This window comes from Saimiri boliviensis, chromosome 18, assembly GCF_048565385.1.
Source record: "Saimiri boliviensis isolate mSaiBol1 chromosome 18, mSaiBol1.pri, whole genome shotgun sequence".
Lineage (NCBI taxonomy): Eukaryota > Metazoa > Chordata > Mammalia > Primates > Cebidae > Saimiri > Saimiri boliviensis.
Window position 1 is genome coordinate 26,810,881 of NC_133466.1, and position 12,742 is coordinate 26,823,622.

Here is a 12,742-nt window from a genome sequence, read left to right on the forward strand (position 1 = left end):
GAATAATAAACTGTACATATTTAAGATATAGTTTGACAAGTTTTGACATATGCGTACACCTGTGAAACCATCATTACAATTAAGATCATGTTTCTTTGAAGTCTCACCCTTTGGCATCCTTCATCTCCAGGCAGCCCCACTGATCTATTTTCTTTAGTGATAGATGAATGTGCATTTTCTAGAATTTTATCCAAATGGTCACACAAAATATGTTTGTTTTTGATCTGGATTCTTGCACTCAGGGTAATTATTTTGAAATTCATCCATATTTACTTTACATATATTTGTGTGTATTCTGTTTGTGGCTGAGTAGTAAAATTTTATGATATGGATATACTATATAATTCATTCACTCATTGATGGGCATTTCAGTTGTTTCCAGGTTTTGAATATTAAAAATAAATCTGCTTAGGACATTGTTATGTAAATCTTCTTATGGATATAGGGCATTTGATATTTCTTACCATTTTTTTTTTCCTGCAAAGATTACATACTTGGTATTCTGAAACTGAAAAAGTTTCATATAAGGAAAACTATAGCCACTCTTTTTTTTTTTTTTTTTTAAGAAATACACCTTTAGGAGGAATTATCATTTTTGGATGTAAATTAATTAATGTAGCACATCACACTAAGAAATTTGAAATTAACAAAGTTTAATAAACCCATCCTAGCAACCGTAAGCCTTTTTTATTGCTTATTTTGTTGAAGCAGCTACTTTTATCGATTATTATCTGGAAACCAAAGATCTGTTGCTTTCTGTTAATGAACCAGCATTCATGAACAATTGGTATTTTTCTGGCAAATGACTACTTTTGTGTTGAATTTGAACAAGAAAATGAGTGGGATAAGTTGAACTTCATCAAAACATATTCCAGAATGTGGTGTGGAATAGATACCAAACTATCTTTTCCCTCTTATTAAGATGCACACTTGACTGAAGGAGGACGGGGAATCTGAAGACTCCAGATGACATCAAAGCTACTTTTCAACAGCCTTCTCAGTTTCCTTTCTCAGAAAGCAGAGGCTTAAAGCTTGGAGACAGATGGTGAGAATTTTTTTTTCCTGAGTTCTTAAGGCTTAATCATTATGACTTTAATATATTTCAGACAATTATTTCTCAGTTATAAATTAGCTTATAATTCGAAATGTTATGTGCTTCATCTGTGCAAGTTATTTCATCAGGCAGTATGGTGTAAAAAATGAGTAAGATACAATCCTTCCTTTAAGGAACATATATGGAAAGGATAAATGTAAATAAATAAATGTAATCTAATAATAAAAGACATAAATCATATAAAAGAAATGTAGAAAAATATTCTTGAGAATTCAATGTGTATATTACTTCTAGAGAAAGGAATTGGGAAGCTTGAAAGAAGAAATAGCGTTTTTGTTGATAATGCTTACTTTGTTTTTATCAAAAACCAGAGAAAATCGACAGTTAATATAAAGCCTGAAATAGCAATTCCTGATTTCAGATAAAAAGTTAATTACCATTTTGAGGAAAGATAGAAGCATGTTTGATTATTGTGCATTTATTATAGTGCAGGCCAGTGATTACTTTTGGAATTATGTAAAATTCCTCTTACAAAGGAAAGAGCATTACTAGCATTTCTGAGAAATGATAACGTAATTGGATTAAATTAACACAAGTAGGTGGGCAGAGCAACAAAGGAGACAATGAGTGAGTGGTTAATTCTACTTGGATTAACACTGCTGTTTTCTAGTAAAGCTACAACCTAAATGAATTCCTCATGTCTTAAGCTCTTGGACCTTGTGCTGCTGATTTCTGGGCAGTAGGTATCAAAGGGAACTAGGTAAAGGCATAGTGATTGATGATGGTGTTCATAATCATTTGTGAATAGTTCAGTTTCGTCTATCTAACTGAATAACTCTGGTCAGAGAGAGAGAGCAGATACAGCATGCTAAAATTCACCATGTTTTAACTGACCACAGTGTTTCAAAAAGGGAATGGCAACTCTGAGCCAAATTTGCTCTTTACCTGTAGGCATCCACAAAGAACACCCTAACTGCTTTTCCATCACTATTCTGATAATGTTCAGAAAACCTAGTAATGAAGTTATTTTAATCATCTACTTAAATGCTTAGTTTTTCTTGTAATTTCATCAAGAAAATCTTTAAAACATTAATTTTTAAAAGACTGCGTAAAATGACTAATAATTATTTGGCTGCAAGTCACTTTTCATATATTCATATATTCATATATTTTTCACCTCTAAAATTTAAAATCAACTTGGCAATTATTTGTAAATACTAAACCTGTTTTTATTCAGATATAATTAGGTGTTAATCACTGGTTGGTAGTCTGAAATCTGCTTTTATATTTGATGCAACAGTTGATATTGAACCCCATTTTCGAACTTCTAATTTTGTTAAAGTTAACTTTATAGTCATGCATATTACTGTGACCCCCCACAAGATATAATACCTCATAACCAGAATAACGTTCACTTATGAGAGTTAGATAAGTAAATTATAGGTAGCCATCTGGTAAATATGCACAGAACGAGTTTTTCTTAGAAAGTGGTCAAATTTAGATTTTTCTTCCAGATTAAAAAAAAAAGACATTATAATGTACAGTGAACAACTTTGAAAACTAAAAATTCGTAAAAACAAATTATTAGTAGCGATTTTCTGTATTCCTTTCATATATTTAAAAATACTTGTAGATTTTAAAGATGATATGTCAAAAGTGTTTTTTCTAAAATGTGTTAAATAGGTTTTCATTTTGAATGAACAGTCAGTGGGCAAATAAGCTTGGGAGATTTTGTTCGAAAGTATAGAATGTCTTTTCAGTAAGCCTTTCATTAACCAGTGGACTGTGTCTCTAAAAGAAGAATCGGGTATATTTCTGGAGATGAGTATTTGATGAGTTGAGGGTTGTAAACTACTATGTTTTATGAGGTTTTTGCTATAGTTTGTTATACTCTGCAAAACACTCAAGTTACATTTTTAAGTATAGTTATGTTTTTTTGAATGAACGCTCAAAGAGAATGGGGAGAAAAGGGATGTAATTAATTGAGTATTGCAAACTATATAAAGAATGAAGTGTTTAAAAAGGCTTTTAGTGTCTTAGGCCATATTTCCCTTGCTCTTTGTTGGCTTCTTCTTTTGAAAAAGATACAATCATCATATGGAGTAACTATCAAAGTTAATTCATCCTTTATTATGTTTTATAGGACTTCATATACTTTCTCTGCTGTTTAGCTCAGTGTATAATATTTGTTAGGTAATTTTGATAAAAATTGCTGATACAAAAACAGGGACTATCTTGTGTAGAGTCAGCTAAACAACTATAAATCAATTTAGCTTAAACATTTGAATATGCAAATTTTCCTTCCAATGGAATTGTTATTATATGTAATGATTTTCCACTGGAAAGATTTCTGATTTGATTAAAATTTTGATGACTATTTTAGTAGATATCTTGAACTTAAAGCTCATGTCAGACATAGAGTTATCTATATATATATATATTTTTTAAGGCCAGTACTGATGGGTTGGGTTACCAGATTGATAAAGTAGGTGAATTGTATACATGGAATATCTTGCCAACTTCATAAAACACTCCTCAAAGTCATAGTTTTTTGTTTAAGAAATAACTCTTTGTAAAATGTGTTTAAACTTCCACATTAGATTTTTAGTAGGAACATGAAACTGGTAAAACCAAGATCAATTTATAATCTAGGTAAGTTGTCTTAGTTGGAATTAATTGCCGTAAATCAATTTGTATTTCTCACTAGTGTTTTCTTGGCCTTGTGGATAACGTCAGTAAGAAAATCTGTATGCTTGGCTCAAGTGAATCATTGTTAGCTTCCAGCATTGCTTTCATCCACTCTTAATTTCCTTCCTCGCAGCCAACCATGTTAGTTCAGAGTCTTATCGTTTCTCATCTGGAGCTCTTGCGCTGGCAAGCCTCTTTACTAACATCCTTGTCCGAGTTTCTCACAACAACCAGCTCTTCCTAAAACTCCAGCTTACTTGTGTTACTTGTCTGATCAAAAATAATGTAGCAATTGCAATAGCATAATGAACATAGAAAAGTAATAGACCTTCTTTAATCCTAACGTACTGTTACTATGGGAAATAATTAACATATTTTTGGAATTTATTATCTTTAAAGAATTGACTTTTCTTTAAGTGTGTTTTACTTAATATCTTAATTGATATAACTTATGTTGTTTGGGGAGGAGGATCCCTACTAGACTAAGCCTCCATATCAACTCAGATTTTATAAAGTCCCTATATGCTAAGCTCCCATATCAACTTAAATTTTATAAAATTTCTATATTCTGAGCTTCCCATATCAACTCAGGTTTTTTTCCTCTTCCATGAAGGATTTCAAATGAAGTAGTCAAAATAACTTTAAAAGTGTTGATCAAACTGTCAATACACTTTCTCTTCTTACACAGACCCTGGTCTTTTTTCACTGTAACTAACTGATGTGAACCTGATAGTCTCCTTGATTCTCTGCCACATTTGCCCTTCAACAATGTGGTTTGCATATCTGAAAATTGTCCGATTCTAACATCAGAGCTTATGGATTTTATTTAGATAACTAGAATTTCTCCATTCTGGACTAGAGGTATATGAATGTTTCCAAACCTGATTTGCTTCCTTTTTGCTTTATTTTATTTAAAAAAATGTTTCTAGCACAGTCTATGTAAGCTTCTAGCTTGAAGCTTTGTCTCTTGCTATTGCTGCTCCTCCCCGCCTGCCATCTTGGAGCGTGTCCTTCAAGCTAGTGCCTCTCAAAATGTCTGCAGTAAAGACCAATAAATTGTGTGTTTTGATTCTATTTTTTATTTTTTAGTAACTCACTTTTATTATCTTTTTAAAAAGCTACTGTGACAGAAGATTTTTATAAGACTACAAAATCTAAGTCCATATCTTTCATCATTGAATTTAATTATCTATAACTTTTATAGAACATCCATCAAATTATTTTGTCATGTTCTATAACAGTTTGTCATTACCGGCAGTTTTTGTTCTTGGAGGTGGTTAAAGTTTCGGAAACATACTCTGTGCCACTGTGCTTCCTGGACTGGGCCGATGGTCCTCCCACTTTCTAAAGAAGACTGAAGCTTCTTTTCCAGTTGGGAAGGCCTTGATTATCCCTAGAGTCAGTTCATACGCCACCTCTGTAGAGCAACTTCACTAAATATAGTGTTCCCTGCCTTACCACCCAGTTTTCTCCCCAAAATTGTGTCTTTCAGTGCTTTTTCCACTTTGTCCATGCCTTCTCTTAAGTAGTATCTCACTATGTTGTTGATTATGTTTTTCCTGATGAGACTGTGAGCCCACTAAGGGCGGGTATATCACTTTAGTTTTCCTTGTAACTTCAGCTCTTAATAGCATAGCAGCTTTTTTTAATAAATATTTGTCGATTTGTTACTTCTTGTATGGTAAGTTCAGAATAATAGTGACTGCAGAGATGGAAGATTTTTCATATCATCCTTAGTCTACTAATCTTTTTAGAAAGATCCTTCTTTTCTTTCCCCATCTGGGTCTTAGGAACATTCTGCACAGGGAACCATATTTACCTGCCATAACTATCTTGGGAATTCTTGAAATTAGAAAGTAGAAGTTGTGTTTGAAGAAAACCAACATTGCACTTTTTAACTATTACTAGCAACAGTTCTCAAACTTTTTGCTTTCAGGACCCCTTTATATTCTTAAATTATTGAGGACCCAAGAGAGCTTTTGTTTATGAGATTCATATCAACTAATATTTATCATATTAGAAATTTAAACTGAGAAAAAGTTGAAAACAAGAGTTACACAAGGATGCATTCCATGTATGTAGCCTCTGGACAACTCCACTGTATAATTATGAGATAATTATACCAAAAACCAGATAACATTTAGTATTATGAAAGTAGTCTTTACCTCATGTGCCTCCTGAATGAGTCATGGGGAGCCCTGGCATCCTTGGACCACCCTTTGAGAACTGCTATATTATGGAAATTCACTTGTCTAATTGCAAACAGAATCTTTTATATTTTTATTCCAATAATATTGACCTAGCTTTTGTGTTTGTAGATTAATAAGTTTTTTTTTAATAACTGCATGGCATATCATATTACCCACTTTTCTATTAATGTCTAGACCTAGAATGTGCTGGAACCTATTGCCAGTGTTGACTTGGCAGCTGTAAGACAGAGATGCTTACTCAAGGAGAAGTCATTTTATTTGTGGATACTCAGTAAGGTCATTCCTAGTTGTGCCCTGTCAGTAACCCTGGCTTTCAAGTTCTTGTCCTTTTTATGATTTGTGAACCTTCAAATACTTCTCCTATGGTGATTCTCCTAACTCCAGAAGTTTCAGAGGTTTGGTCATTTAAAAAAATAATTTCACAAAATGAAGCTGACATCTTATTTTGCAGGATTGATTAGGCTTCCCCTCAAGTCTTTGCTTCTCTGCTTTGTGTGACCTTCCCCTCCACTTGCCTCAACCTGATCCCTGATGCTGGCGCTCCTTTTCTGAGAGTACAGTCTGCTCTCTGGCAGATATTTACTTGGCCTTGATGACTCCTGTTCTGTTTTATTCCCTACCCTCTTGCCTTGGCTGATACTCTGCTAAATTCTTTCTGAGGTCTTAGCGGGACAGCCAGTCTCTAGAGTATTTGACGACTCTCTTCAAATTACATTGGTACTGGGTCTTCCCGGCGGTTTCTGGGAATGCGTTGTGTACCTTTCAGCTGGATGGGAATACCAAGATGGTTGCTAGTTCCGACACTTGATTTACTGACAGCTTCATATTCTTTTTACTCATAGTCTTTTTATTGTGTGATGATGTCATGCAAGCTGGAATTTTGGGACTTGATATCATTATGAGTGATCATCCAAAACATGAAGCTGATAGAATGTTGGGGTAGTTTTTATTTTTTAATTCTGTGTCCTAAACATAGTTGGCAGTCAATAAATGTTTGCTGAGTTAATTTTTTCTCATTTGTGTTGGATAAAACTCTTAGCTCTAAAAACTACATTATAATTTAAGTCAGACATTTTCTCCCTTATAGCCAAGGGAAACACACCCTCACACTATCTGAAAAGGTACATGTTGCTGTCTTAGTAAGCAAAACCCTTACCTAATACTTATTCAAGATTGATAGTTGAAATGTACAAAATTCAGATTTCAAACAGGATCTGATACTGACTCTTTGAAGCACCTTGATAAGAATTACTACTTTCATGAAACTTTGTAGAAATCATTTTTTAGCAGTGTTTATCAAACCTAGGCTTGAGATACAGTAATTATTTTTTATCATTTTATCTTTAATAAAGTTGCTATAAAATAACACCCTATCTTATAGCACTATTTATGTTAAACAAATTGCCTTCTAAATATTTAAAGCAGCCTTAGTTGTTTTCAGAGCTGTCTTTTTCTTCAACTCTCCTGCCTCTGCCTTATTTTAACCATGGCCATGCACTAACTGATCTACAGTTTCAGTTTCTTCTCCCTGTCAACAACTCCATAGATTCTGTTTTTGTTTTTTAATATGCTTTTCTTAATACCCCTGCTTGTAAGGAAACCCCCCAGATAAAGACCAGCTTCTTGGCATGGCCTTGATTCAAAGTCCTTGGTCCCAGTTGCATTTCCAGCCTAATCTCCAGTTCCATTGGACTACCATGCTTCCTGTGTCACATTCAGCTCTTCCTTGACTTTGAGTGCTATTTCTGGACCCTAGAATGGCTGCCATTCTCTTCTGTTTGGCTAGCCCTTACTCATTTTTTAACCATCACTGACCACCACCTGCACCTGCACATATGAACTAAAAACCTAGTTACATCCTGTCTGTGTTCCTAGAGCACTTTTTACATATTTCAGTCATTGCATTTAGTACAGTATATACTCTCTCTCTCCTTTGGCACAGAGACTAAGGAAGAAAATCAGCGGCGCTGTGCACCCTTGTGTGTTGTCTGCTCACTAGGTATGATTACTCTGCCTTTTTCCCATCCTGTTTAGGAAGGCATAGCTGAATCTAAGTGAATGAAAGTGTGGTTTTTACCCGAGTTATCTTGAATTTATTTAGTCTGTTTTTTTTTTAAGGCAATGATTTGCAACCTCTTACACCTTATTAAATTCTGTACTTACACTAAGTACTCTTTAGAACTAATCATGACATACCTCATATCTGATGATGACAAATCACCCTGTTACAGATGGACACACACTGATTTTAGGATATATTGCATTTTAAGCATTACAGCTGTTTGTTCCACCAAATTATTTATTTCTTGAGAGCTAAGGCTGTTTTATTCATCTTTTTTCTTTTGTTGTTCTAGTGTAATGATTTAAAAACTTGCCTGCTGTAACTACTAAATTAAATTTGGAGAGCATTGCCAGGGAATCAAACACCCTCTACTGGCATTAGTACTTTTTCTTTTGGCCATTGCACTGTTGATGGTAAAACATAAAATGTCGTGGTGATTTTTTTATAACAAGACTGAGATTACTTTACCTTGTCTTACTTGTGTCATTTTCACTATCCGAATGATATTTTTTTTCCCTCTTAAGAATGTATTCATCATATTGGGAATAAGAAATTTGAAACATGCTGTGATGTAATTTTCCTTACCTGTAATTTTAGTACGCTATATGCATTATGCGTGAGTTTGTGACTTAACCAACTAAAACCATATATTTTTAAAAATGAAAATTCTAGAAATAAATGTTGATGGAAATGTTTTTTAGCCTTAACCTATCACTGTGCTACAAATCTAAAAGATACAAATAGAGCTTTAAGTTTTACATTCACTACCCTGAAATATAGTCAAGAAAGAATTCGACCTGAATTCTTTAATAAGCACAATGGAAGGGTTATTTACTTTTGAGAACTAATAGCTGCCCCATTCTCTGTGATTGTCTGCTTACATAATTTGTTATGAAAGAATGCTTCTAGGTAAACCCTCTCTCCAGAATGCTGGTGGTTTGTTCTATTCTGCTTGAGAAGGGTTAAGAAGAGACAACATCCTGTCAAAGACCTTGTTTTTAATTTTGCTTCTCACACTGGCACAGATCCTGCTAAGAGCAGCCCAGATTAGTTCGGAAAAACCTTTGAAGAGATTTAAGATGTCCTTCAGCCAGTTTGAAGGTTTTTGTCTTGCAAATCCAGTACAAGGGCGCCTGCAGGCATCTCGACCCTTGCTGTGCTGCTGATGCAGCTCAAGGTCACAATAACCCGCCCTGTGACATTCAACAACAACAAAAATTATGCGGTGAAACTGCTTCAGCGTTCAGCCAACCAACAACTTCCTTTAGTGAGGAACTGAGGAAAAAGTCTTTTTTACTCCCCTTTTTCTTTTTGGGGGGGCTCTGTGAATTTTTGCGGTAGGAAATAATCCCGGATTTCTGGTGTGTGTGATGACAAGGTCATTTCTTAATTAGAACACATGTAAAGAACAAAGCTAAATGGCTTCAAAACAGCTTTGTAGTTGATGGAGAGGATTTAAATTATTTAAAGAGATAGTCACCCATGTATGATGGAAGCTGAATTCTAAAGGCATTAACTCCTTCATTCCTATCTACTTCATGTCATTGCTTTGAATTCCTCGTATCTGACTTTAGAGAGTTGCATTCTAAACTTAAAAGAAATTATAAATGCCCAGTGTTAAAAGGATGAAATGTAATTTATAAATCAGATTCTCAGATAAACTTTTAATGGAGAAGTTTTCTTCCCATGACATCTGTCTCCTGGACACATTATCAAATGGCTTGACTTAGGAACTAGGAATTACACACTTTTCCCCCTGGCAACTGTGATTTATTTATAATGTGTTGGAGGTGGATGAGTAAAGTGCTTCTTTATTGTCTCACCTTCTCTCTTCTTCACTTTTAGCCATTGGTGATTTAGAAGTCTAGTTGAGCAGTTTACCCCTGCCTCTTAGAAATAACAGCACATAATCATTCAAAAAGTAATCTTAGTTAAAAACGGACTTTTAAGAAAGTTATTTCTGAACGTAATGACATTTTAAGGCACTATGAAACCATGTCCATGAACAGTCAATAGCCATACTGGATCTGCTCCCCTTTGTGAGACTTGTTTCCCCACGTTCCTCCTTCGCTGCCTGCGAATGTTAACTACCAAGTAAATTAGTTGGACAAAGTCCAAGTGCACTGGCTTTCTGTGCTTGAGACTTAATATGTATCACCTCTGCAGGATTGGAGCGGAACAATCTAAGAGAGTAATTTTGTGCTTGATATTTTCTTTATGTATATTATGTATAGAAGCACACATGGCAGTTATTTTTTTTATTCACAAAATGACACTGTATAGAGAAAGTTACCTTCAACTTTATGATATTAGCAAAACCATTTTCTCATAATTTATACTCAGTTGCTTTTTGACTGAAGTAGAATCAGGACAAGTACTTTAAAAGATGGATAGTATTTTAAGTGTGATTATTTAAACTGATATTTGGGATTTTGTGGGCCAGACGCTTAAAAGGATAACACGATGGACAGTGTAAGAACAAGTTTGAATGAACGAGACTTACTAGTCTAAAGGATTTTTTTTCCTTGAGAAACAATTTTTGGGGTCCATGAAATGAAAGGGCATAGATATTAAGATACATATTTTTAGGTATAGGTATTTTAAAGATTTCAAGTTTGCAAAAAGAAAATATTTGGGGCAGGGGGGAAATCTGTATGTGAGGAATGGTTAGTGTGATTCATTGTGTCCTGCCCTTGCCTGGAGTCTGGTGTGCCCTAAATGTCATGTATGACCCAAGCTCACCTGCTAGTAATTTCTAATTTACTGTCCTAATTCATCGATTTGTTATCACTAATTGTTCTTCATTTACTTCTGTGTAGTTTCCAGTACCTAAAGGGTTGAAAGGTTGCTGTAATTGGCACCCGCAGCTGCTCTTTCTTTTGACAGGGGATAATTTTGCAGCCTATGCTTTGTGTGACAGCTGCCTAATTGGGCATTCTCCCCTTGTAGCAAGCCTGCCTCCTCCAGCCTCCCTGCTGACAAATGGTGGTGGATTATAGATGAGGACACGCTGACCCATTCGACCTTGCTGAGACAGCGGGGAGGGGCCTCCTGCTACTTGAGGGAAGCTTTAGGTCATTTAGAGGACAAGGTTATGAGCCAGGTGGAGAAATGACATGATATCACATGACAGTAGCCTGGTGACACGGTCAGTGTGTCAAGGACAAATTCATCAGTATCGAATAAACATTATTACAATACTTTATTGAGTCCCTAGTATTCCTTAATTGTTCCTACTGAATTTTTTTTTTAAGAAGTCGAAAAAGTGTAAAATGAGACACATGTATCTTAGCAGTGTTAAAGCAATTGTATACATGAAAATAGAATTGGCTTAGGATGCCTCCTAATAAGTTTCTTTAGTTATTTAGAGTATTTTGTTCCTAATTATTGCTTAGTTTGCAGCCTCTTAACTATCAGTACTTTTCAATAGTTATTTGAAAATTAAAGCAGGCACGTTAAAATGTGGCAATATGTGTTGTTAAAAAATATTTAACAATTTCTGTCATTCCCCTACTCAGTGATTGACATACCTTTTCATATTTTGAATAAAAGAAAAATAAGCCAAGTGAAAATGTCTAATTGAAAAATACACCAGAACTCTAGATTTACAAGATCAACTATACCACTGTGGTTCCATAATTATGAAGTGTTAAAGGTGCTTTTTAAAATAATTTTAGAGACTTGAAAATATTTTTCAAATAGCTTGGGATTATTCATAATGTAAAAACTTCAAGATAGATGAAAATCTTTTGGATGTCTTATTACTGGTAATGCATATGCTTTTCTTCAGAAAGTAGACTTGAACTATTAAAATATATTTCAAAGTGTAAACTCATTAAGAATCCATGCTGAGTCTATTAACCCTATGTTAATACCTGAAATAATAAATTCATGTAAAAAAAAGTGCAATTAAGAAAAATGCCTAGTTTTAAAAACGGTAAACAGTTGAATACAAAGAGGACTAATCATGGTTCTCATTTCTGGAAAAACAATTGGTAGGCACTGTTTGGATCTAAGCCCTCAGCTCAACAGGAGGTAATTTTATGCCCCTGAGATAAAAAAAAAATGAGGCGTGGTAAAGTGTGATGAATTAGTTCACTGAAGTAGACACATCTGTATTTTCATGGCACGTGTGTATGCGCGCTCGTGTGTGTGTGTGTGTGTGTGTGTGTGTGTGTGTGTGTTTAATTTTGACCATGCTGTGCATGTGTTTAGCTGCTCTCAAACCCTGACTCAAGCTTGGTGGAGGTTTAATCCTGTGCCCTTGTACACGTATACTTGATTAGTAGTTGTGGTTATCTCAGCAGAAGACATACCGCCCTCCTCCTTGTATTGGTCGGGACCCGGGCATTGGGGAGTCAAGGCAAAGGAGAAAGAAAAAAGATTTTACATTAGTATTCTATGAAAGCCTTACTGTCTGCAGAACAAATTGATTGCTCCGGTGTACCTGTGCTTGGCACCACTGCTGTGAAAGAAAGGTAGGGCTGTAATCTGTTTTATTGTATTACATATTGTGACACTCCAGGAATATTTAACATGCACTCTTTCTATGGCACTTGCTATAAGTCTAAGTAAAGAAAAAGGAAATAAATGAATGGAGAGTGTGTGAAAGCAGTGAGCTACAGCTTTGTTTACTTCAGTCCAAGAGAGTTCATTCGAATAAGATAATTTTGCTGCAAGTGTCACTAGGAACAAAACCTGATTGATAATGAAACCCTTATAAAGTGT

The 12,742-nt window shown here is 34.8% G+C and overlaps 1 protein-coding gene across 1 annotated transcript in view; it reads left to right on the forward strand.

Moving 5' to 3' along the window:
* Window positions 1–955: 955 nt before the first annotated feature.
* The window catches only part of NRIP1 (nuclear receptor interacting protein 1), a 53,626-nt gene continuing 41,839 nt past the window's right edge, over window positions 956–12,742 (forward strand). The window contains exon 1 of the mRNA XM_039480557.2: window positions 956–1,045. The gene's annotated coding sequence lies outside the window, so the exon portion shown is untranslated. The remainder of the gene's footprint in view (window positions 1,046–12,742) is intronic.